The 26,239-nt window shown below is 53.6% G+C and overlaps 2 long non-coding RNA genes across 4 annotated transcripts; both read left to right on the forward strand.

The window, feature by feature from the left end:
* The first annotated feature begins 13,777 nt into the window (after nucleotides 1-13,777).
* On the forward strand, nucleotides 13,778-16,308 carry LOC143655235 (uncharacterized). 2 transcript variants are annotated; one of them, XR_013162124.1, is made up of 3 exons: nucleotides 13,778-13,930; nucleotides 14,065-14,161; nucleotides 14,370-16,308. It is a non-coding gene; the product is annotated as an uncharacterized LOC143655235 (long non-coding RNA). The 2 variants fall into 2 exon arrangements; XR_013162125.1 differs by having other exon boundaries at nucleotides 13,778-13,890.
* Nucleotides 16,309-19,191: 2,883 nt separating this feature from the next.
* On the forward strand, nucleotides 19,192-26,008 carry LOC143656357 (uncharacterized). Of its 2 annotated transcripts, XR_013162470.1 has the most exons (5): nucleotides 19,192-19,926; nucleotides 20,192-20,237; nucleotides 20,741-20,902; nucleotides 22,005-22,124; nucleotides 25,782-26,008. It is a non-coding gene; the product is annotated as an uncharacterized LOC143656357 (long non-coding RNA). The 2 variants fall into 2 exon arrangements; XR_013162471.1 differs by lacking the exons at nucleotides 20,741-20,902; nucleotides 22,005-22,124; nucleotides 25,782-26,008 and having other exon boundaries at nucleotides 19,192-19,547; nucleotides 20,192-20,491.
* The last annotated feature ends 231 nt before the right edge of the window (nucleotides 26,009-26,239 follow it).

Here is a 26,239-nt window from a genome sequence, read left to right on the forward strand (position 1 = left end):
GGAGTTCCCGACCAGGATCTGGGTGGGGCACTCACACTTCTGAAGCTCAATAAATGTTTGACAAAGAGATGCTTTTACTCCTTCCTCTTCTGTCCTCGCTAAGCCTCTGTTTTCTCATTTGAAAAACAGAAATGATGACATATATGTCATCACTTGGAGTTATGATGATCAGTAAAGGAGAGTGTTATTTAGACTGAAACGCTTTAGAAATGGAAAGTAGCTTTGTATCACATGGTAGGTAAAATTCTAAACTCCAGGAGAAAATTTTATCAGAAAATAATAACTTATGAAATAATGTACATATTGTAAATAATCAGTTCATTTCCTTTAGCTAAGCAGATGTCAGATGGATTGCTGTCTTAAGACATTACCAAGACTCCTAAAATTGTGTGCCAAAACGGTTCTGAAGTAGTCTCAGTTTCCCCTTGCTACCTCATTAACAACCTCAGAAATTTACATGAAAGCATTATGCACCACTGCATTATGAAGATTACTAAATGGAACTTGGCATCAGTTATAACATGACAGTCTGCTCTTCTAGCTCCAGAGTCTAGAGTAACCCAATCTTAAAAATTATGATCCTAGCACAAGCAGTGCGTACAACCAAAAGTATAGGCTGAGCCCCAGTCTTGGGATTTGTTCATATGAAACTTAACCCCACAAAGGGTAGGTCAAGCCTACTTAAAATTAGGCCTAAGAGTCACCCCCAAGAGAACCTCTTTTATTGCTCAGATGTGGCCTCTTTCTCCAGCCAACACAACAGGCAAACTCACTGTCCTCCCCCTGTCTACGTGGTTAATGACACCCAGGGGTGTGGACCTTCCTGGCAACGTGGGACAGAAATCCTAGAATGAGCTGAGACTTAGCATCAAGGGATTGAGAAAACTTCAACCAAAAGGGAGAAGAGTGAAATGAGACAAAATAAAGTGTCAGTGACTGAGAGATTCCAAACAGAGTCGAGAGGTTATCCTGGAGGTTATTCTTACGCATTAAATAGATATCACCTTGTTAGTCAAGATGTAATGGAGAGGCTGGAGGGAATGGCGTGAAAATGTAGAGCTGTGTTCCAGTACCCATGTTTCTTGATGATGATTGTATAATGATATAGCTTTCACAGTGTGACTGTGTGATTGTGAAAACCTTGTGTCTTATGCTCCTTTTATCTACCTTATCAAAAGACAAGTAAAACATTTGGAATAAAAATAAATAATAGGGGGAACAAATGTTAAATTATTTAGATTGAAAAAACAAATTATGAGTCTAGGCCATTGGGTTTCTAACTTGAGAGAAATTCAGTTTCTCGCCTGGGGGCTCTTGTTCACAGATCAGGGATTCCTGGCCAGGAGGCACTGAAGCGGCTAGCCCTGGAACCACACTTTGCAAGCTGCTGATCTCTGCAGAAGGGCCTCGCTTCCACTGGAACCTTTACAAACCAAAACCCACTGCGTCAGCATACGCCCTTTGCTAAACGCACACCAGGTGCATTTAGTCCTCAGACCCTAAGGGGTGGTGCCTCAGTTCCCATTTCACAGAGGAGGAAACTGAGGCTGAGAGAGACACAGTAACCTGCAGGAGATATCAGCTGGATCCAGGAGGACTGAGAGGTAGAGGATCCTGCTGTTTCCCACTTCCTTGGGGTCCCTTCAACTAAATCTGGGTAAACAAAATTTGGTTTATAAAAATATGTCTCGCCTCTTTCATTCCATGCCTTGTAGAGCAGAATTGAGTGAGAGGTCATTTGTGAGCAAGACTTAGGTGGAATTTAGAGAATTCTGAGACGGTTGAATAATTGGGTGGGTTGATACTGTGTGGGGAATTTGTGGACAGAGAATGTTACACATGTTGGAGGATGTCAAAGCCTCTCTGGAGGGAAAATTTTGCCTATGACTGGTTGTGCCTCGAAAAGTGAGGCAAAATAGTCTCCTTCCCCATCAAGTGGCTTCCTGTCCCTAGAACCCGGATGGAGGTGGTGTATTTTGAAGCGTGATGGACACATCTGTGTTCAGCTGGAGCACACTTGCTGTCCCAATGAGGGAGCAGCAGTTCTGGGTCCCTCGTGGCTTTGGGGATAGCCAGGGTGCGCACCAGAGGCAGCCTGAAGGGGAAGCCCACTGCCTATCAGACATGGAGGCGATATATTTAGTCCTTTCCTGCCATCTTTATGTTGGAGAACTATATTCTCCTTAAAAAAACAGCCAAGTATTGCGATTTGAAAAACTTCCAATGCACAGTGTCAGATGAATGCTGTTTAGTCGAGGGGGGAAAAAAAGAATTTGTCATTTTAAAAGAAACAAATTCAAAAAATAAATTTTTTAATTGGGCATTTGGTAGTTGGATGTCCTAGAAAGCATCAAATGAGAAGCCAGAAGGTTTAAAACCGTTCTCAGCTGCAGGGTGCAGCCTCCACCATAACCTCGCTGTCAGGAGCTAGGCCCGCTGAGTCAGGAGTGACAAGTGGACAGCAGGCAAAGCCCACATACAACAAGGACCGCTCCCACAGCAGGGGAGGTGAATTTAGCTGAGCTGAGTGTCTTTGTGTTGGGATGAGGGAGTTAATCTTTGCTGCCAGCCATTTCCATAAACCCAAGCGTTGCTGGGGGCCTCTGAACAGTTCACAGATCTCCACCTACACTAGCCCTGACAGCCGCACTCTGGGGACCCCTCTAGACCTGCACTTCCCAGCCCCACTGCACTGCAGGCTTCCACTTGGTGAGGCTGAGGAAAAGGTCTGAGCCTTGCTGTGGCTGCCACACTTCTCACGCACCCGGTGGAGGTGTCACAGTGCCAGGGGCAGCAAGCATTGGAGAGGAGGGGGAGGGCGCTGTTCCCACTTCAGGAAAACTAAATTAGCTCTTGGTACTGGGATTGGACTGACAGCATTTGGAGAATTGGTGGAAAGTTGGGGTGGAATACTGAATTTTTTAAAAAAATTATTATTAATAAAATCAATCAACATACAATACGAACTTTCCATACTGGGTGTGCAAGCAGTGGCTCACAGTACCATCACATAGTTGTATATTCATCACCATGACCATTCCTCAGAACATTTACATCACTCCAGAAAAAGAAAAAACTCATACATACCATACCCCTTACCCCTCCCTTTCCTTGACCACTAGTACTGAATATTTTTTAAACTACAATAAGCTCATAAAATATGGCATGCAAAGTATGTTTTTCTGGTTTTATTATGCCACGTAAAAAGCTCTTTCCTATTGGTTTCAATATGGGGGAAAGTCTTACTGAGGGTTTGATTTGGAGAACATTTTTTAACTGGCAGAGGGTGTGACAAAATGCCTTTAAGGTTACAAACGTATTTAAAGGAGTACTCTTAAAGTGAGGCCCCCTTCATTTGACAGACATTTTATTGATCTCATCCTGTATGCCACACACCTGCTGTACTTCACGTTAGGAATTCTGTCGAATTTCTGTAAATGCCGTTAGTGCACAGCTTATGTGACTAGTTACAGTCAGGTTCCCACTGGCACGACCATTTATTACCTGGGAGACCTCAGGCAAACTCCTTATCTTCTCTGGGCCTCAGCTTCCATGTCTCCAAAGTGAGGGAGTTGGATCGAATGATTTCCATAGTCCCTTTCAGCTCTAATTCCATGGCTAATGAATTTGTAATGAGCCTAAATTTCATCATCCAAAAATAAACCAGCCTGTGCATCAACTGTAGGATGACAGACCATCAATTACAAGATTTATGCAAAGGATGTTAATTCATTTCTGTATGCCTGAATGTTTGATATCTATTAAAGGACCAGGCACTTGTATAGGCACTCATATTTTTAAGGAATTTACTCAAATAGGGGTGCCAGTTTAAAAGGAGCTTCCTAACTCTTGGTAAAGTAGAATAAGGGGCTTCTTTAGTGACTTTATTAACAGCATCTTCTTTGTTCATAACAAAGTGAGAGCAGTTTCAGACTTCACTGGCCAGACCTCACTGGATTTATAGTGGTCCATAAATCTGATCCTTTCCATTGGCAGGGCAGAAACCTGATTTAGAGGCAAACTCCAAGAGACTGCTGCTTACACTGGACAGCACTGAGTTAACTGACAGATAAAACTGCTAGCTGGGCCAGGTAGTGTGACTATGAAACTACAAAGAGAAGAGCAAAGTAAACCCAAAGGTCACAGAGTAAAGGAAATTATTTCATAGCGTTAAGAGCAGGAATTAATGGAATAAGAAATGGAAAACAGAAAAACAACAGAGCAAAATCAATAAAGCCAGAAGCTGGTTCTTTGAGAAGATCAGTAAAATGACTAAATCTCTATGCAGCCAGTCAGGAAAGAATAAAAGGATAAGCCATAATTCCTGAAACCAGGAATGAGGGCGTGACAACACTACAGTTTCCATAGCTACCAAAAGAACAAGGGGATGTCATAAACCACTTGACACCAGTAAATTTGACAAAGTATGTGATGTGGAAAAATTTCTTGTAAGACACAAACTACCAAAGCTCACTCAAGTAGAAGATAACCTGAATAGTTCTATATCTAGTAAAGAAATTGATTTTGTAGTTAAAAACTTCCCCAGAAAGAAAATTCCAGGCCCATATGGATTCACTGGTGAATTCATTCAACATATAACAGCGATATAATACCAATATGATTTTTCTTTAATAGACAAGAACACTTCCCAACTGTGATGCCAGCACTATCCGTATACAAACATAGAAAAAGAAAATGGTAGGCAAACATTCCTCATCAATATAGATGCAAAATTCTTCAAATTTTAGCTGATTGAATCCAACAACATATAAAAAGGGTAATGCATCATAACTAGAAGTGGCTTTATCCCAGGGATGCAGGGTTGATTGAAAATTCAACATTCAAGAATAATAAAAGAAAAAAACGTGATCATTTAAATAGATGCAAAAAAAAGCGTTATACAAAATCAAACACACATGCATGTTAAAAGGTCTCAGCACTCTAGTAATAGAAAAGACTTTCCAAATACAAGTGCATATATGAAAAGCCTACAGCTAGTTTCATACTTAATGGTGAGAGACTGGACATTTTCCCTTTATAATCCAAAACAAGGCAAGGTCATCCACTCTCACCCCTCCTATTCAACTTTCTGTACCAGAAATTCTAGCCATTGCAATAAAGCCAGAAAAGTAATTGACAGACATGGAGATTGAAAAGTAAACTTAATATGCAGACAGCATAATCATCACTTTAGAAAAATCTTAAGGAATCTACCACAAAGCCACTAGGTCTATTAAACATGTTTAGCAAGACTGCAGGGTCAAAAGCCATTATGCAAAAATCAACTATTTCTTTCCATATTAACAGCAGCAAACAAATGGAAATTGAAACTTTTAAAAATGCTATTCACAATATTACCACTATAAAAATAGGACACACAGATAAGTGACAAAAGACATGCAAAACCTGGATGCTGAAAACTATAAAACATCATTAAGATGGTGGTGTGGGGCATGACTTCTGGGGATGAGTCTAGTCCCTGCACTGTGAGATTGGATCAACAATGCCTTCCTGACCAAGGTGGGTAAAGAAGCATGATAAAATAAGGCATCAGTGACAAGTGGCCCAGGTGTTGCCTTCCTTCAATGACCTGAACGCCCAGACCTGTGGCCTGGGAACGTCCCGATGGCTCCGACAGTGTCCAGAAGTATCCAGGAGACTGGCAGGAGGCCCCGCTGCCCGCTCTGGGTCAAGGGTCACCACACAGAGAAGCTGGGGCGCAGCAGGCACAGGTTCTGGCCAGGTTGGGAAGGGCTGCCGGCCCCAGCGAAGCTACTGCACTCTGACACCCAGCTTCCTCTCTGTTGGAAAGGGGCAGAGAGCCCTTCCCGGGGGTGCCTGAGAGATTCCAGAGGCCAGCCCTCTGTGTCTGAGTCTCTGGGGGCACCCAGATCAGATCCCACAAACCGGGGGGCTGAAAGCCACAGGCACTTGCTGTCCCTCTGACTCTGCTCCCTCTGCGTGCTCTCCCTCAGCCACCTCGGTGTGTGTCCTCAGCCTGTGACCAAGTCCCCCAGTGGTATTGGATTGGGTCCCACCCATCTTAACTAGTAATATCTCCAGAGACCCTCTTTGCAAATAAGGTCACATTCCCACGGACCAGGGGCGAGGACATGAATGTGGCTCTCAGGGGGCATAGGTCAGCCCCAACAGGCAAGGGGGTCTAGCCGACCCCCTCGTTACCAAGACTCGTCCTGCAGCCTTCTCTGCCCGCACCCCTCTTCCACCAGCAGCACTGCCTGGCGACCACTCCCTGTGCCCACAGACCCTCTGCCTCTCACCAGAGCCCCATGAAGCCAGTGGGCAGGCAGAGAGCACTCGCTCTCTGCTTGGCAAGGCAGCTGCTCCCTTCAGAATGAGCTGGGGAAGTGGGGACTGCGACAGAGAATCCTGCCAAGATGGACAGGCAGCAGGCCTGTTCTCAAAGTGGGGTACCGCGGCCACAGTACCCTCTGGGAACTGTGAAATGCAGACCACTGGCCCCAGCCTTGGTCAGAACGTAGGAGGCAGCGGGTGGCTGTGCTTCAGTCAGCTCCCCAGGAGGTGCTGCTGCAGGCTCAGGCTTGGAAGCCTCTGATTTAGAAGGCGGCCTTGGGAAAGCGCCACCTCCAGCGCGGTCTCGCCTCCTACAGTCGTGTCTGAGCATCAGAGCTGGGGTGGGGGTGGGGAGCCACACTGTTCGTCCTGCCCTCAGCTCAGTTCTCATCCCCTGGGCCCAGTTCGGGCTGGGCTGCCCCTGTTTCAGCCCTCCTGCCTCCAGCCACCCCCCGCTCCGGGAGGAGAGGGCCCCTCTTCCCATCCCCAAATAGTGGCCCAAACGTATAACAAGGATGTAGTTAGTACCGTCACTGACCTCACACCTTGCTGTGTCCCCTCCCACCTGAACTATCCCCATGTCCAGCCCCAGCCCCAGCCCCAGGCTGACCACTTTCTGCAGGAGCCGGGCCTGTCTGCAAGGCCTGCCACATGCCCGCCCGCCCGCCCCGAAGTGAAGACCTCTGCCCGGCCACCACACTTGCTCAGGGAGCCTGGGGCTACTGAGGTGGGCGTTTGCCATCTCAGCTGCCACTAAGGCCTGTCTGCCAGACTGGGCTCAGCAAGGGCCAGAAACTGACAGCAGGAGCCACTTTCTGCAGGTGCGGGCCCAGGTAAGCTGAACTCCACCCACACGGGTGAGTGCCCAGATCCCAGGGGAACCCCAGAAAGCGGGCACCTGGGTCTCCTGGAACCAGGGTGGGGCTGGCCCTGACTCAGAGCAGGTCTCGGCTCCATTCCCCTACCTCCTCCCGCCTCTGCCCTGGGAGCTGTCTCCCCCCAGTGCGCAACTTCGCTCTGCTCCTGGTTCCAACACCTGAAAGGGGGCGCACCTCCGCTCCAGGTTAGAGATCACAGCTGGCCTGTATTTGGGAAGCTGGTTTCCTTTCAAGGGGTTCCCATCAACACCTCTAGCTCTGTGTCCCCATTTGTGCTTGATTTTGATCTGAAGCCCCCGTGACCTTTGAGGGCATGAGTGGCAATGGCTGCATGCGGACCCAGGCCTGGCGGGCAGGGGGCCCTGGAGCCCGAGTCAGCGCATGTGCTCTCAAAAGCAACTCAGGGGCACTATCTCCTTGTGGAGACAGTGGAGGGTCCCGCCCCCTATCTCTGGGCAGTCCTCTCCACCAGCTCTGCCTCCTGCCAGGGGAGTGGAGACATCAGGGGAGGGGGAGCGGGTGTGCCTTTCTCTTGGTTCAGGGCTCTGATGCTCCAGATCAAGTCACCTGTTCGAGTAACCTACACCCATATTACATTTGCGTCCCGGAGGCTGTGTCCAGGGAGGGTTTATTCTAATAGCATACAAAGCCGCCTCTGTCACCTGAGGGACAGCCAGGCCCCTGGGAACGTGCGACCTTGCGGTTGCCCATTTCACCCCCTGCAGAGGGCTGATTTCTGCCCATGTGCACCCGACCCTCCTGGGGGTGAAAGCTGGCTGCGGTGCCGGTTCCAGGGTCCCAGGCTGCGTATGGCCAGGGGTCCATCTTCAAACCATTAATCCCACCCTCCGGGGCCACATGGGGGTGCCAGGAGGCTGTCTGCCCACAGCCTCTGGGGTCTCACCACAGCCCCAGGCCCTCCTGGAGACAGCACCACCCTGGCCACACCTCAGAGTATCTTGAAGAGCCTTGTTCAAACACTTTTGGGGGGTCCCTCCTTGGATCCACTGAGATAAATTTCTGGGCCTGAGAGTCTGGAGGTTTTTGTTTTGAGTTCTCCAGGTTGCTTTGGAATACCTGAGAAGGAGCCTGGGTGGGCGCAGACTGGCCCGGCGCTCATCACAGACAGGGAGTGTCAGGGGGTGTTGTGAGCTGTCTGCTTCCCTAGTGGCTGATACGTGAGCTATCAAAGAGCGCTTGGCGTTTCCCTTAATAAAAGTTGTGTGTTTTTGAATGCTCCCCAGGAGATTCAGCTTTGCGCCCAGACTGACAGCCCCAAGACGGTTCCCACAGGGAGTGAAGGGGATGAGGGCTCAGAAAGCCAGAGGGCGCCCCTGCACCCCGAAAGCAACAGCCAGCAGTCGGCTCCCGCCTGATTCCATTTTATTTTATTTCGGTAACCCACATAAAAACATAAAATTTGCCATTTTAACCATTTTTAAGTGTGCAATTCAGTGGTGTTAATTGCATTCACGGTGTTGTGCTATGATCACCGCCATCCATTACCAAAGTCTCCACCACCCCAAACAGAAACTTTGCCCCCACTAAGCCGAAGACCCCCCTCCTGCCTCCCCCCAGGCTCTGCTGAGCTCTGGTCCACTTTCTGTCTCTATGACCCTGAGTGTTCTCTATATTGCCTGTCAGTGGACTGCAATATAGAGAAAGGGGACCTCTTACAGCTGCAAGGGCCAGCGTCGGGCTTTAGAGAGGTCCCTGCCCAGGCCACATGGCTTGCAGCGGTGGACGGCCTGGCCCAGAGATCTACGGGCAGGACCCTCTCCCTGGGACCCTCGGCCTGTCTCCAGGGACAGGGAGGCAGAGACGCTGGGCACACCTCTGGGTGAAGGTGGGCGCTGAGGCCATGGGGAGACAGGCAGCCAGGTGGGGCCCAGCCCCGGCGCCACAGACATACCCCCCGCCCCTGCACCCCGTTTGCCTGCCCATTCCCACCCTCCCCTAGAAACTGCCCATTGCCCTGGGCTTGCCTGGTCAAATGCCTCTGAATTGGGGGTCCTGATGGCAGGGACCACTCTGGGGGAACAGACAAGGCCCATGGACTTGAGCGCTAAGGGGGACCCCTGGGTGACTGTCAGCAGGCTGGTGGGGGCCGGAGCTGGGTTAGGAGGAAGCAGCCTGCACAGGAGCCTGGAGGCCACTTCCTTCCCAAGGCTTCCTCCCCTTCTGAAGCTGCCCTAATTAGCACCGCCACTGGCCCTCACGGAGCATGGGTCACACACTCACCCGCCCAGGCAGCCTGGCCGGCCCAGCACAGGCCTTGCCCTGACCCAGGTCCTGGGGGTCTGGCTCCCAGCAGAGGCCCCCCCCAGAACCTAAGCCTGGGACCCTCAGCCCTGAATAACCATCCCAAGGCCAGCGAAGGGAGAAGGCAGTATGAGGCTGGACGACGCGGCCCTAAGGAAGAGGGGCAGAGAGGGTGTCACTAGCTTCACACCCGAACACAGCCATAGCCAGTGAGACTGCCCAGGGCCCCAGCTGCCCCTTGGGGAATCAGGGTCAAGCTCTAGCACCATCCCACCTGCCGTCTCCTTTCTCAGTGTTCCACACTCACCCATGCACCTGCCCCTCTCTCAGCCTGCACCCAGGCATCCAGCACCTGTGGACCCCTGCTTGCTGGTGTGTCCCCCACTGGAGACCCTTCTATTCCTCCTTTGCCCTGGGTCACTCGGACCCGCTCCTGCTGCCAGGCCCTGCTGGCTCCTAGGAGGGGCCTGGGTCAGGGCTTGCCACCTCCCTGAGCCCCGACTTGCTCACCTCCACCTCCACGGGTGTCGGTGGAACCGGGATTGACTCGGCCAGAGGGAGCCATCTGCCTGATGGTATCAAGAGGAGTGTCACTTGAGTTAAAAAAAACATTCACATACCAAAATGAAAACTGTGTTATACGTTCAGGCATGTGCATATATATAAGTAATGCACAGAAAAATACACACCAAAACCAAATAGTAAATATGTTGAGAAAGGGAGCAAGCAGGATTAGAGGGAGTTGCTCAAGATGGACTTGAGTTTTACTGGAAGAGTTTTAATTTTTACGAGAATGTATCAAGAACTACTGTATTACTTAAAGTAAATAAAATGGAAAATAGTACCTTCTTACAAAGGTGTGGTGACAATTATCCTAAGGTCCCTCCCCTCCCCCCTACCTGACTAGAGGTCGTCTATTCACTCAACAAGCACGCACTGCCACAGTTCCTCTGTGCTGGCCTCAGGCTGGACTCGCAGCACGGATGACTTATGAGGCCGGCCCTGCTCTGCCGTAGGAAGCTGGGAAGGGCTGGACTAGACGGACAGCACACCCAGCTCCCGGCACTGTGTTTCCTAAATGCTTGGAACTCCCAGGAAATCCAACGAGAGGCGTTTTCGTGCTAAACACCTGTGGATGTTTTCTTCAAAAGAGAAAGAATTGTCAAATCAAAATTAATAAGCGCTAATATACACAGCAAAACCCAAAAGAGGCGAGTGAATGATGATATCTCAGCAACAAAAGTCCCAGCGAATAGGAAACTTGGAGGATTGGTTTCAAACGCAGTCCCTCCCAGGCGCCTGTCCTTCCTCCCGTGGCCCCACCCCAGGCCCCCAGCGCCTCCAGCCACAACCCAGCATTCCCAGGCCTGCCCCGTGGCCTCTGGGGTTCCCCTGCAAAGCCCAGGGAATGCGGTCCCCAGCAGGGCACCAGGAAAAACAAGTTCCAGGGGCAGCTGCCTCCCGGTGGCTGGGTTCCGGGCACGCCCTGAACCGGGTGCTCCCCACAGGTGGAGCACCACTGCAGAGCCTTTGGGGCAGCTAGGGGGGGTGCAGGGGGTCTGGCCAGGGTTTGGAAGACCGAGGAGGAAGCCACCAGGGGAGGCAGGAAAGGACACCCAGGATCAGGGAAGTCCCCTGCCAGGAGCTGAGGCCGGGAAATGAACCATGACAAGGACATGCAAGGGCCCAGCCTTCTCAGCCCAGGGCAGCCCACCTGCTGTAAACCAGCCAACAACTGTCTGCCCAGGCACCTGAGCATTGGGGCATCTGGGCATCCCCTGACCCACTGCGGGCAGGCTAGGAGAGATATGGGAGCAGAGGGGCAAGAGGGACAGTGGTCCCACAGGGCCAAAGTGGCAGGCTTGATCTGAGTACCAAGCAAGCCAGGAAGCAGCCTTCCTTAGGGCACTGCCAGGAAGTAGTGGCCTTGGCAGGCCAAGCTGGGGGTCCCTGGCTCTAGACCCTCCTCTCCCTGCCTATTTAATCAAGACCAGCACTCATGGGCCAAGCCCCTTACACCATCTCACAAGCTGGCATGATGGTGACTCCCACCTTCCAGATGAAACAGAGGCTCAGAGAGGGCAAGTAACCTGCCCAGGGGCACACAGCTAGTGTTCAGCAGACTTTCAGCTCTTAGCAGCAAGTGGTGCCACCCAAAGTGGTCTCTGCCCTGGATCAGGTTGTTCCCTGCTGGTCACATCTGCCCTCCCAGCCAGTGACCCCTGCCTGCCTTGGGCCTGTTGCCTGTGGAGCAGTGACAGAACCAGGGCCTCTGGTGCTCAGCAACGCCAGGTTCAAATTCAAATTCAGCCACTTCATAAGGAGGGACTTTGGGCAAGTGAACTTCGCCTCTCCAGCCTCGGTTTCCTCAACTATAAAATGGGTCATGGGGAGGCTGAACGTGACAGGCCTGGGGTTATGTGACCCAGTAGGCCGGGGGGGGGGGGGTGTTGGGAAGGGGCCACCCACATGGTGCCCTCACAGGCAGGAAAGGGGTCGCCCTCCCATCCCTGTTCCCGGGAAGCAGGAGGGCTCCGCAAGGGGCAGCTGCCGGCCTCACCCCCGCCCTCCAGCCCCGGCAGGAAGCAGCTGCAGAAACAAGATAGGCACAGCCACCAGTGGCCTGGGAGGTGGGGTGGCCACCATTCTCAGTGCCCCATTCTCAGCCCTGGCTGTCTGGACAACCCCCACATTTAAGGTCGACTCTAGGTGGGGAGGGACCTGGGGGCCTCTTCCCTCGGGCTGTCTACAGAGAGATGGGAGCTGAGAAGATGAACTCACCCTGGGGCCCCTACCTTCCTCTCTGTGATCCGTGCCCTTGCTGCTCAACGTGATGCGGCTGCTTTTGTAAGGAGGAAAAAACAACAGGGCATTTTCAAACAAACATGAGATAACGTCAGGGGAGGGTCTCTTGTCATCCGGCCGGAGATGCCACCAGCCTGGCCAGGACAGGGACAATCGTCCCAGGATCATGACAACCCTGCCGCGTTGCCTGGCCCCAAGGAGGGCGCAGCTGACTCAGCTGTCCTCCCCGCCCTGTAATTGGCAGCTGTTTTGTGGGGCACCTTCTGAGGGGGAGCGGGCACGGGCCCTAGGTGGCTTTGCCAGTGGGAAACCCACTGAACTTGTGTCTTAGGTCGCTGGGTATGTGGGCAGCCTCAGGTTCCCCCTCCCAGGTCCCTGTTCCCTGGCCCTGGCCCCGGCCCCGAGGCCCGGGTCCCTGCACCGTCCCCAACACTGATCTACCTGAAAGTTTACAGCCCACCATGTAATCTTTCATTTGCCCGCCCCCAGTCCCTGGACACGCCCCCCTCCCCCCATACCCTCATTGGAAAAGATGCCAAAGACCCAGATTTGGGCCTCTTGTGACTGTGGCTCCAGGCAGGGCGAAGCCCCCCACTTCTGGTCCTCTCGGTGGGGTGCAGAGCTCTGCGTAGGCCAAGGGCACAGAGGGACAGAGGGATGGGGCTAGAGGAACTAAGGATGGAGGGTCAGAGGACAGAGGGACAGGGCTCAGAAGAACAGAGTGAAGAGGGCAGAGGGATAGAGAATGGAAGAAGAGGGGAAGGGAGTAGGGAAGGACGGAGAGATAGGGTTCAGAGGGACAGGGGGACAGGGAATGTAGGGAGGGGTTTGGGGATGGGGGCAGAGGAACAGGACCGAGGGCTAGGGGATGGAGGGCCAGGGAGGGTGGGGATGGAGGCGGGGCTGGGATGCTCTGTCCAGAGCTGTGAGGTCACATTCTCCCTCTGGCCTCTAACACTGGAGTTCCAGCCTCTGGGCACTTCCTCCTCCTGGCTCTACTGACTCACCTGCCCTCTTGCTCCCTAGGAACGTCACCTCTGACTCACCTTTGTATCAGCTGCCTGTGATCTAGAAAGGCAGAGGTGCCACCGCCAGGGACCAAGCAGAGGCGCTTCTCCTGCTCCTCTTAGAGGAGGCCTTCTGCCTGCATGGGGGGCACCGTCCTTCCTGTCCGCACAACACTTTACAGTTTGCACAGCTCAGCCCCTTTCTCTTGTGGAGGCGCAGCAGGACCTGGGTTTCCAGGTGACAGCAGGAAACCAGAGGTCTGGGCTTTGCAGGGAGGGGGAGCGGCTATGCAGGGAGGGGCCTGGCTGTGCGGGGGGCGGAGTCTGTGCGAGAGAGGCTGGTTTTGCAGGGAGGGGTGACGATTCAGGGAAGGTCTGGGTGTGCGGGAGGGGCTGGCTATGCCAGGGATGGAGTCTGCGCAGAGGACCTGGCTGTCCTGGGAGGGGCTGGCTGCCTCAGCCTCCAGCCCCAACCTGGGCGTGGGGAGAGGACTGGCTTTTGGAACGTGGTGGGGTGTGGGTGGGCCCCTGCAGGGGGGCTGGTTTTGTGAAGAGGCCTCTGGGGGCTGGAGACTGGAGGCTGGGGAGGTGTCAGCTGAACAGGGTCCGCGTGGTGGGCAGCGGTGAGGAAGGAGCGGCGTCGCCCCTGCCCCGCTGTTTTGTGTGTGTGTTGGGGGGGGGGGTGTCTCATGCCTCCCTGACACGGGCCCCAGGGCTGCTGTGCCGAAGGTGGAGGCTTGGGTGGGAAGCCACTGCTCTCCTGGCAGGAGGGGACTTGGCTTCTTCTCAATCCGCAGGGTCCCAAGTGGGCTACACCGAGGCCGGCGAGAACCACTCACCCCATCCTGGGGACTGACCCGGCCACCCCCACACTGTCCAGCCCAGAAGGTCTTGGTATGGCCCCGTCTGTGTCCATCCGGGAGCTGGGAGGTGCCCAGTGTGCGCAGGGGGCGGGCAGGGGGGGCTGGGCACGAGCGGTGGGTGCATTGGAGCGAAACTTCAGGAAGGCATGATACCAGTACAGCCAGGCCTGCTCGCCTGGCCTGAGCTTGGGCGCTTCTACTGTCACATGGACCCTATCCTGCTGCTTTTCTGGTTCTAGGTCACAGCTCCCGAGAGCTGGGGGCCTGGGGCCTGCACAAGCCGCTCTGAGTTCTCGTGGGGCTGGGACCCCGGTCTTCTACGTGAACCGTGAGATGTGCAGCCCCGCGTGCGCGTCCCCAGAGGGGTCCGTCCCAGGGTCGGGTGGCCTCCCAGAACTGCCCACCCGCCTCGTCCTGCCGGATCCCCGCCATCCTCCCCGTTCTGCCCTGCCCTGGGCCCCTAGCTGAGAGCGAACAGTACAAGGAACTCGGAAGGAAGGAAATTTGGGAGGCAGCTGCCCGGCCTTATTTTAAAAGAACAGCTTTACTTGGGAGTGGTTGAAATGGGCAAGTTTAAGTTGCATATGTGTTTATGCAATTTTAAAAAGAAGCTACTAGAGAGACAATGACAATTAAATACAATGCATGACCCTGGATGGGATCTAGAAGGGAGGAGAAAAGGCTCAGGACTTCATTGTGACATAGGGGGAAAAAAAAGGAACATAGACTGTAAACTTTCTATCTATGTTAAAGTTCTTGAACTTTATAGCTGCACTTAAGGTGGCTACATAAAAGAATATCCTTAGATCTAAGGATACACCATGTACATGGCAGTATTAACCGTTCAAGGAGCATGATGTGTACAACCCATACTCAAATGTTTAGAAAATAGATAGAAAAATAAGTATATAGACCGATTAGGTAGGTAGGTAGATGGATTGATTGATTGATAATCGATAGAACGAAATGGCAAATGCGGCAAAACATTAACACTGGTAGATCTGGGCATCTGGGTGGGGGTACGCTGGAGTTCTTTGGATGAGCTTTCATTATTTTTGCAACTGTCCTGTATGTTTGCAATTATTTCAAAATAAAAAGTTTAAGAAGAATTTTAAAAAGAACAATTCTGAGCATGAGACCTTGGAACAGTGGCTTTGGATCCACAAGTCCGGTGTTTGCCTCTCAGCTCAGCTGCCTCCACCATGGGGCCCTGGGTGAGACAGGTCACCTCTGGAAATATCCATCCCACCCGGTGAAATGGGGGTGTGGGGGTGTAGAGGAGAGGAAATGTCACTCAGCCTCCCTGAGGAGAAGCCCTAGGCCACAGAGGCCACAGAGGCAGGGGCTCTCAGGGGTCAGTGCTGGACGCTCAGGCCAGAGGAGATGCCACTGGAAGGCCGTGTGTCTCTCCTGGGTTCAGGTGGAGCTTGGCAGGTGGAGAAGGGGGCCGCCTCCAGGCAGAGCCACTTCTTTAGGTGGCAGGCCCAGGGCCCACGACATTTCTAGGGGTCCCTGAAAAGGTTTTTTATGTCTTCTAATATCAGAAGAAGAATATGCACTTTTAGGCCAAATGAAAAAAAAAAATTTACTGGGATTCCCCAATCCTCAGCTGTCTGCCTCATTTACTCTTTTATTTTTTAAATTTTGTTATGGTAATTTATACAGAGCACAAACATTCCCATTTTCACCCCCTTTGAGTGCACAATTCCATGGTGTTAATGCCACACAATGCTGTGCTCCCATCACCACGGCCAGCCAGTTTTCCCAACTTTTCCATCATCACCCCAAGCAGAAACCCTGTACTGCCCTTGAGCACTAACTCCCCAGCCCCCCAACCTCTAACTTACCCTCTGTCTCTGTAAATTTGCACATTCTAATTATTTCATATCAGTGAGATCATACACTATTGTCCTTTTGTGGCTGGCTGATTTCCCTCTACATCGTGTCTTAGAGTTTCATCTGTGTTGTCCTGGACAAGCGCTTCATTCCTTTCCGCAGCTGAATACTATTCCGTTGTGCGGATGGACCAGTGTTGTCTGAGTGACACTGGGGTCGTGGTTGCCTTTTGGCAGCTGTGATTAATGCTACTGCAAATACGGGTGCACAAGTGTCTGTTGGAGCCCTTGTCAAGTCTTTTGGATATGTACCTAAAAGTTTAAGTTCTGGGTGTTTTGGTTAATGAAGGTTTAAATGGAAAAATAAAATGTTTCAATATACAATACAAATATACCCTTGTCTTGATATCAATGCAGTTGTAAAATATAATTTTTAATGTACTTTTTAGGAAGGAGGAGCTGTAAAGGGCCTAACCCTGCCCTTCAGGGGCTGCAGCCCAAGGGGGTGACCCTGCAGGGCTCCCCAAGGAGGTACCTGTGCACCATGCGGGTGACGGACTCCCAGGAGGGAGGTTGGCCCACACCTAGGCCAATCCGCTGAGGTCCCGGGGCGCAGGCGGGTCACCCCCACTCCCCTCCCTGGGAGCCCCTGCTGAGCTCAGACTCGGGCACACAGGGGTTCAGCTGGGACACGCGGGGGGCCAGGGAAGTGCTGCCCCACAGAAGTGTCCCTGCTGGGGACACCGCCCCGCCCCGCCCCACCCCGCCCATGTCCCCTCCCCAGCGGGTCCTGCCTGGGGCTGTGCTGTCTGGCGCACACACAAAGCACTGCGCCGAGCTTGCCTGGGCAGGGCTGCGTGTGGGAGGTGGCGCCCCAAACATCTGGCACACAGGCGAGCAGGATCCCCCGGGCGCGGGGGGATAACACTGCCTGTTTGTTGGGGAGACCCTGGGAGGAGTGCGAGCAAGAGGGGTGGGCGCGGCGGGTCCCCTTATCCGTGGGGGGTAGGAGGAGGGAGGAGTAGGCAGCCAGGCCACCCAACCTCAGGCGTGGCGCCCCTCCTGGGAGGGCCCACACTCATGGTTTCTCCCAAAGATTTTAGAGTTTGGTTTTCTTTGTACGTTGAGCTTTAATCCCTCTGGAATTTATCTTTGTGAAGGGGGTGAAGTAAAGATATTGAATGCCTAGTTTTCTTTCTTGGGAATTGTCCAACTCCTGTTTGCAAATGCTCTCTCCTTTCTCCACTGATCCGGGAAGCTGCCCCTCCAGGTCAAGTTCTTTTTTAAGGTTTTAGAAGTAATAGAAACCATAAATGACCCTAACCAGGGGTCGCACAGGGAGGCAGGGGTGGAGCTGCCCGAGCCCTGGGAGTAGCGGACCGAGTCCTTCTTAATTTCCTGGATTCTGGGAAGACTCCGTGGGCAGGGGCAGTGGGCGAGCCGGGAACGCGGGTGGGGCTGCCGTGAGCCTCCGGCCAGCCTTTCCGGAGCCGGTGGGCCTGGCGCGTGGCCAGGCAGGACTCTGGGCTGTGTCCGGCCATTGGAACTTACAGACAGGCAGGAGGGGCCCCCAAAGGCTGTGAACGCCCTGTGCCTCTCTGGACAACGGGAAATGATGCCCAGGGAGGGAACGGTCTGGGCCAACACCACACAGCAGAGCCACTCTGGGGCTCTCGGGGAGAACAGGCAGCGTCTGTGTCAGTGCCCAGCTGTGGTGCTGACCCCATGTCCTCTGAGAGCTTCGGACTAACAAGCTTCCCAGGTCCTTCCAAGGTGACACGTCACGGAGTGTCCAAGGCTGGATGTGGCACATGCTGACCTTGCAGGCACCCCCTGAGCAAGGCCACGCTGGTCAGTCCTGCCGTCCACGGGCAATGACGGGGCCCTGACAGTGGGAGGATTGTCAGCCCTGGGGGCTGGATCTGCCCGGAAGGAGACAGAAGGGGCCGTTGCAGAGGCCGCAGTGTTGGGCTTCTGGGAAGGAGGGGGTGGGGCTCAGGAGCCAGAAATGGGGGGAGAGACCCAGAGAACTTGGTGCCTTGGCAGGGAGGGCTGGTGGTCCCCTTGTGGCACTGACCCCCGGGCGTGGGGGAAAGGCAGATCTCAAAGTGCTGCATCTAAACCCAGACGTGGCACGGTTCGTGGGGCATGGGGAGGGGGGTCCCTGCCCAGGGAGAGGACCCCAGGAGTCTTGAGATGAGGCCCAGGGAGGAGGAAGAGGGTCTGTGAAGGAGCCAGGGAGAGCCATGGCTTTGCAGCCCGGGCCAGCCCTCAAAGCCGCTGGCCCCTCCCCAGCCCCTGCCAGTGAAATGCTGCTGCAGCAGAAAAGCAGCGGTGGCTGCTGGCCTGGCAGGGGGGCCCCTGCTTCGACAGGACCATCCTCAGGAGTGGACAGGAGACTGGGGTGGGAGTGAGGGCCAGACGGCAGTCTCAGAAGAAGGAGACATGAGCTGAGGCCAGGGCTTTGGGCATTTGCTGGTGACCTTCTAACAGCCGCTCAGAATGCTGGAATCCATGCCTGACAGGGAACTCCCTCCCTTACCCCGCAGTCCCCCTCGGGGAGAGGTTTTCCAGGGCTATGGGAGGTGGGGGTGGCATTTATCCCAAAGGCTTCATCTGGCAACCCTGGGACAGTGGGCATCAACTTTCCTGTAGCCTCTGGTGGACCTGCCGGGAGTGGGGTTCACATCCCAGGCACTGTGCAAACCCCCAAAACCCCATGTAGGAGTGACACGTGGAGGGGTATAAAAATACACTGAGTAGCCACGGTGCCAGGCAACATTTTAAAGCAATTTTTTAAAGAAGTAATTTAAAAGCCCCCCAAAGGGGGCTTTTACACCTTGTTTACAACCCCCCTCCAAGGGAGCCCCAGAAGCTGGGAGGCCAGCACGGCTAATGGACCCCCTCTTTACTCCAGCTTATCTGCTAATGGCAACTAAAAGTGATTTTACACCAAATAATGTGTCAGGGATAATTGGTCCCGGGCACAGGTCCCAACTTCCAACCTGGAACCAAAGGCCAAACGTGCCTGTTAATGATTAAATCCTGAAAACAGTGCCGAGAGGGGAGAGCCCGGGGATCAGCCCGGAAAGGCGCCCGCCATGGTGGCTGGCAGGAGCCCAACAGCCCAGTCCCCACCCAGGAACTGTTTCCCGCTCCCTGGGGGAGAAACTAAACATCGTCTAGCTCCAGCTCCTGGGCAGCAGTGCCCAGGCTCCCCATGGTCTGTCAGGTAGCAGGTCATGGCCACAGTCCGGGTCGCCAAGGAGGGACACAGGTCTGGGGAGTCCAGAGCTTCCTGGCACCAGGCCAGGGCACAGGCGGGCATGTTGGGGACCCTGCTTCCCTCCCTTCCTCTGCACCAAAGGAAGGACCTTTCTCAGGAAAGGCTTCAGGTTGCAGAAAGGGTGTGAGTTAAGCTGGAGATATATACATGTGCAAATATTGAGATTTGTTATAAGCATTGGCTCATGTGACCGTGGGGATTGGCAAGTCCGAATTCCATAGGGCGGGCTGCAGGCTGGGAACTCTGGCGAAGGCAAGGTTGGATTCTCTAGGAGAAGCTGGCTGGCTGAAGTAGAGGTAGGGATTCTTCTTTCTGACTTTTGAAACCCTCAGTTCTGGCTTTAAGCCTTCCAACTGATTGGATGAGGAAACCCACCTCATAGCCTAGGGCAATCTCCTTTGTTGACTGTAGATGCAATCAGCTGTAGATGCAATCAGCTGACTACAGACGCTAATCCATCCTCAAAATATGCTCACGGTAACAATCAGAGCAGTGCTTGCTTGACCAAAAACTCGCCAAGCTGAAGCCTGAAAATGAATGAGTACCAGCATAATAAAACCTATGTTTGGTGACAGAGGGCCTATTGCAGGAGGCCCTTCTCTGAGGGACTCAAGAACTTTGGATTCAGCCTCAGAGTCCTGGCTTCTGGTCTCAGCTCTGCTGCTTGCTAGCCAGGTGGGTAGTCATGGCCCCATCACGTGACATCTGTCAGCCTCAGTTTCTCCATCTATAAAATGGGGATATGGTGTCTGCCTCTCAAGGTCGTTGTGAGGCTTACCAAGGCTTAATAAGACACGCACCTAAAGCACTTGGCTCAGTAGCCTCTGCTGGGGTATCTGATACACAGCAGTTACTTTTAGCACTATTATGATCACAAAAGTATTCTGCCTTGCAAGATCCCAGCCCTCGATTGCCCACTGTATTTTGGTGTTTGCTGCAGGTCGATGCTGTGCAGTGCCGGCGTTTCCTATCACTGCCCTGACAAGGTACCGTGAGCCAAGCTGCTGAAGATGACAGGAATGTATTGTCCCACAGTCCCTGAGGCTCGGACTGCCAGGATTGAGCCCTGCTGCACCCTCAGACCTCACCTCGCCATCTTCCCCTGGCCATCTGCATCCAAATGCCTCTTCTTATAAGGACCCGGGTCATATTGGCTTAGAGCCCATCCTATACCAGCTTGGCCTCATCTTAATTAATCACAATTTCAGAGACTGTTTTCAAATAAAGTCATATTCATGGGGCTGGGGCTTAGGACTCAGGTCTCTTTTGGAAAACAATCCAACCCATCTGTGATGGTTAGCTTCTGGTGTCAGCTTGGCCAGGTGATGTGTTCAGTTGTCTGGTCAGACAAGCACTGGCCTGACCATTGCTGCAAGCATATCTCAAGGCTAGTTTATAAACCAGAAGGCTGGTGTATGAAATCATCAGTCACTTGACTGCATCTGTGGCTGATTACATCTGTGATCAACTAATGTATGTTTCCCACAAGGAGATTATCCAATCCAAGTTGAAGGCTTTTACGGAGGAAGAGAGACTCACTGCTTTTTCAGCCGGCGAGTCTCTCCTGTGGAGTTTATCCAGACCCTTCATCAGAGCTGCCAGCTTCCCAGCCTGCCCTCCAGATTTTGGACTCTTCCATTCCCACGGTTAGGTGAGATGCCTTTATAAATCTCATATTTACAGATCTCTCCTGTTTCTCTAGAGAACCCCAGCTCTACAGCTTGGTACCAGGAGTGGGATGCTGTGTCTGGGGAGGAAGGAAGGTGCCAGAATGGCCAGGCCCCAGCAGCCCTGCCTTCCCCGGGGGGGACCAGGAGGCCATTTGCTGTATATCACTTTTTTATAGCTGCCATAAAATTCACCCTCTTGAAGTGTGCAGCTCAGTGGTGTTTAGTATATCTACAAGGTTGTGAATCTAATTCCAGAACATTCTCGACCCCCCTAAAAGGACAGCCCATGCTCATTAGCTGTTACTCCCCACTCCCCACCCATTGCAAACCCTGACAACCCCTTGTACACTTTCTCTTTCCTTGGATTTGCCTAAGGTGGGCATTTCGTACATGTGGAATCACACCATCTGTGTTTTCAATGACTGACCTCTTTCAGTTAGAGTGGTTTGCAAGGTTCACCCTTGGTGGTGCATGGATCAGTCTTTCATTCCTTTTATTGTCAAGTAATGCTCCATTGCAGGAAAGACCACTTTTCTGTTTATCCATTCATGAGCTGATGGACATTTTCATTGTTTCCACTTTTCGGCTATTATGACTAATGCTGCAATGAACATTTGTATACAGGTTCTTGTTTTCTTGGGTAATATACCTAGGAGTGGAATTGCTGGGCTGTGTGGTGGAAAGTACATTATTTACAGTTACCCAAACCAAAATAATTAAGAAGAAATAAAGTTACTATAAAATCGTAAATATTGAAAGCAGGAGGAAGTATGTAATTTATCTAAATCAATCAGACGTGGTGTCAGAGAATATTATGTAGAACCACAGAGAGAGCCGTGAGCAGAAATGAACAGAGTGAACCAAAGGGCAGACCCTGGGAGGCATCCCCTGTGGGGAAGGTGGAAGGTGGAGGGCGGCTTTGCACCGTAAGCACCTCTGGCCTGTTTGGTCTGCGATTGCGAGGGTGCTGCTTTCATTAGAAAGGTATATTTAAATTATCAATTAAAGCAGATGCAGGGGTGGCCGTTTGAGAACTGAAAATGTAAGCCAGTGGAAAAATCAATTCATTTTACTCTTTTTCAGGAGTGCAGAAACTGCATCAGGAAGTCTTCTTCAGCCTCTAGACCCCATCTGCCTCCCGACTTCCAACACTATCCTTGGAGCCATCCAGGATAGTGAGGGGGTGTCCTTGCCTTCTCCCAGGTGACAGCCCTCTAAACACTCAAAAGCAAATCTTCTGCTCCCTTGAGCTTTGTCTTCTGCAGGCCAAACTTCACTCGCCTCCTTTGTTGTTTTATGGACAACATCTATGATCTCTTCTGGCCAGAATCCCCCAGAAACTTGTGATGTGCAGCTGGGACAGGGATGGTCCTCTTGCTACTGCTGAAATTGTCCATCCATCCATCCATCCATCCACTCATTATCTATCCATCCATCCTTCTGTTCGCTCATCCATCTACCCATCCACCTGCCCATCCATCCACCCATCCATCCATCCACACACCCACCCACTCATTTATTCAATTATGTATCTGTTCATCTGTCCACCCATCCATCCATCTACACACCCACCATTTGTCCATTCTTCTGCCCATCCTTTCTTCCATCTTTCCACCCCTCATTCCATCTCTTGCCAGTGTCTCCTCAGATCCCAGCCCTCAATGGCTTCCAGTCCAAGGATCAGACTGACCTGTAAACCAACAATGACCACACAGGGTGTGCTAGGCCAGAGGTCAGCCCCAGGTGCCTGGGAGCTTCAAGAAGGACTTTCTGCTTGTGGGACCCAGTAAGAATGAAATTTAGTCAATGGACTAGGAGCCAGGGAGCAGAAAGCCAAAGAGTCAGGGGGTGGTCGGCAGGGCCAAACGTAACTGACTTGAGGTTTGGGTCAAAGTGAGTGCAGCCTCCTTCAACAGGACACACTGCATCAGGACTCTGACAAATGTCCCCTGACTCCAGAAGCAGTGCATGTAGTGTCTGAGAATGGACCAAAGCCTGCTTCTCCAGCCAGGTGTTCAACCTTGGTCCTCCCAAGCTTCCATCACCTTACCACTGTGGACTGTGCTTGGGGGTCCATTGGGCAAGATTTTATTGAGCACCTACTATATGGCAGACACAGTTCTAGCTCTAGCTCTAGCTGCTCATAGCAGCTGTGAGCCAGACAAAGTCCAGCCCCCAGGGTCCTCCTGAATTAGAGACATGCATGGTCAGCTCAAGTCACCAGTAGGTGCTCCAAAACAGCAGCTGATCTTGTTCCTTTCTCTAACAATCCAGGTCCAGAAGTAGCACCATGGGGGACACCTGGGGGACACCTTCCACACCAGCCCCAAACCAAGATTCTACCTGGTGGAGACATTCCGTGAACCCGGCTGGGTTCCAGAACCCTCCATTCCCCTTAAAAAAAAAAAAAAAAAGTCTGGACATCCGGGTTCCAGGTGTGGGGACAAGCCCGAAGGACACAGCTTCTCCCACCTGGAGGCAGCTCTCCCTCAAGTCTCACCGCTAGGGTTTGTAGGAAGAGATCCTTGTGGTCAGCTCGGGTCTAGGTTGCTGAGGTCACTGTGGAAGGGCCAGGACACGGAACGCAGGTCTGCGTGCGACCCGCAAACAGAGTCTGGGTGGAGGCAGGACCCCGGGGCGGGGTGGCCTGGTGAGGACCCCCTGGGGGGCTGGAGAAGGGAGGGTGCGGCAGGGAGGGCCCAGCTCTCCTTGCTCACGCTGACAGTATCACCACGCCCAGAACACAGGCTACGAAGGGGTGGGGGGCGCCTGGAGGAAGAGCAGCGGGACCCCCACAGGAGAGAGGCATGGCCACTCCAGAAAGCCCAAGCCGCGGGCCACACCTACACGAGGCCCCGCCCCTTGGTGCCCCAGCCCACCCGGCTAGGCTGCAGACCCACGGAGACCAGCTGCCCGGCCCTGTGGTTCTCCCTGCCTGGGCCATAGCAGACCCCAAGGAAGAGCCTGCCAGGCTGTGACCTCCAGAACAGGGTCCAGGAAGGAGCAGGACCACCTGTCCCCTGCCTGCTGATGACGCCCTCATCTCTGCAGTTCTCTTACAGGGCAGCAGGCAGCACCTGGGGAGGGGGCTACCTGGGCCCCTTCATCTGGACCCCCTCCTGGGAGCAAAAAGCACTGTGTCCACAGAGGTGGCGCATGGACCCTAGGCACTGCCACCACCCTGGCCACAAAGGCTGACCTGCTGAGACCTGGGGATTACTACTGCGTCCCAGGCATTCCGCCTGACGGGCAGCACCCAGGGACCTAGGCCCAGGGAGGAGGATACCAGACTGCCCAGCCATGGGCAGAGCCAGGGACAGGCAGGGGATGCACGGGCTCGGCAGCATCGATCCCAGGACAGATGCTGACCAGGGGGTGAGGCCCAGAACAAGGCTGCAGCCCTAGGGTGCCCACAGAGGGCCTGACCCGTGTCAGAGTGGGGGGTCCTTACTGGGTTGGGCGGGCCTTGGCACTGGGGTGGGGGATGTCTGTGCAGAGCTGCCCAGTAGGGACTGACCTGGCTCAAGCCTCTGGCCTGGGGTCTGACCTGGCCCCTGGGGCTGGGTCACATGGCTCCAGTGGCGGGGGAGGCCCCATGTGCCATCTGTGGGCCGCCCCACTGGCCTTTCTGACCATCCTTGCCAGGGTGCTCAGAGCCCCGCCCAGGTGGCGGGGATGTTAGAAGGTGGAGACTTAGCCGTGGTGGCTGAGGGACAGCTGGAGGGAAAGCTGGTCTCGGAAGGTGGCTTCAGTGGCAAAAGCTCCTGCAGCTATCCCACTTGACCCCCAGACACACAGTCTCACGCTCACACTCACAGATGCCTTCCCACGTGCACATGCACACCCAGGCACGCCTGGTGGCAGGAAGTGGGCCCTGATGTCTGGCAGCCCCACACAGGGTAAGGCTCAGCACAGCCACCCTCATCTGTGAACACCCCTCCCCTTCCCTCTGAAGGGAGCTGTGGCTGTTTGGCTGTCGGAAGGGCCTGGGTGCCGTGGACGGGCCTCTGGACTTTATCCTGTAGACTGTTGGGTCCGGAAGGCTGTGGGGGTAGCGATCAGGGTGTGTCGGCAGGCACCGTGGGAACAAGCAGAAGAGAGAAAGGTGGACCAGGGAGGCCCATGAGAGGCAGCTGCCATGCAGGAAGAGGGGCTGAGGGCCTACAGGTAAGGGGCTGGGGCTGGGGAAAGCCCAGGGCCTCTGGCACTCGCCCCTATGATGCCTGGAGGTGGAGCAGACCACTACGGGCTTCTCCGTCTCTTTCCTTGGAGTCCCTGAAGAAGCAGGTACTGCTAAACTCCCAGAAGCCCTTTGGGGAGTGCGACTCACCCCACCCCAGCTGCCCAGACTGCTGAGGGCGCCCAGATACCTGAGCTCCGGTGCGGGTGGCCGCACCATTTGCTGTCCTGTCCCCAGGTTGCCCCATGTGCTGTCCTGAAAACTGACCTGTAACTGCAGCTCTTGGAGCCTTCTGCAGTCCAGATCCCCACCTGAGATCAAACGAAAGACCTGGTTTAAGGTCCCTCGATTGGCTTGCTGCCTCACCATGCTGCCCCACTTGGCTGTGTGTCCTTAGGCCAGGTTCTGCCTGCCCTAGGCCTCAGCGTCCCCATCTTTAAAACTAGAGGAGTGCCGATGGTTTCTGAGATCCCTTCCTCACCTTGACCCCATGCATGACAGGGTTCCAGTATCCTGCCGAGTGATGGGGTCACAGAGCAGAGAGACAGATGGGAAACAGGGTGGCCCACATGACAGGGGGACAGAGAAAGGGAGGAGGAAGAGGAGGGCAGAGTTGGCCCTTGAAGGGGCTGCCATCATCTCCCTCTCCCCTGGCACCCAGCACTGGCTCTCAGCCACAGGGATGGTCGATAAGCCGATTAAATGGCCATCGGTAGCAGCTACCAATAACTGCCGACAGGCATGGAGCTCATAGGTTACAAAGTCCTGACACACTGCAGGCCTTTGCTTTGATGCATTGCAACGGGACACACCCAGGCTTTAAGGTGAGACTCATTATCCCCAATTCACGAATGAAGAGACTGAGGGTCAGAGTGGTGCAAGTCACTCACTGTCAGTGAGTAGCCATGCAAGGTGGGCCTGAGCCAGGGTGGGGTGGGGTGGGATGGGGATGCAGACATTGGGGGCCATGGTGGGCAGCCAGGCAACTGACCTGGGGTAGTCCAGTCTAGGAGATGCCTTGGAGGGGAGCCTAAGGCCCAGCTCATGCCCCTCCTGCCTGCTCTGAGTTTTGGAGCATCACGGTGGGCCCTAGGCGGGGAGCAGACTGTGCAGGCTGAGGTTGGGGTGTCATAGGGAT

This window comes from Tamandua tetradactyla, chromosome 14, assembly GCF_023851605.1.
Source record: "Tamandua tetradactyla isolate mTamTet1 chromosome 14, mTamTet1.pri, whole genome shotgun sequence".
NCBI lineage: Eukaryota > Metazoa > Chordata > Mammalia > Pilosa > Myrmecophagidae > Tamandua > Tamandua tetradactyla.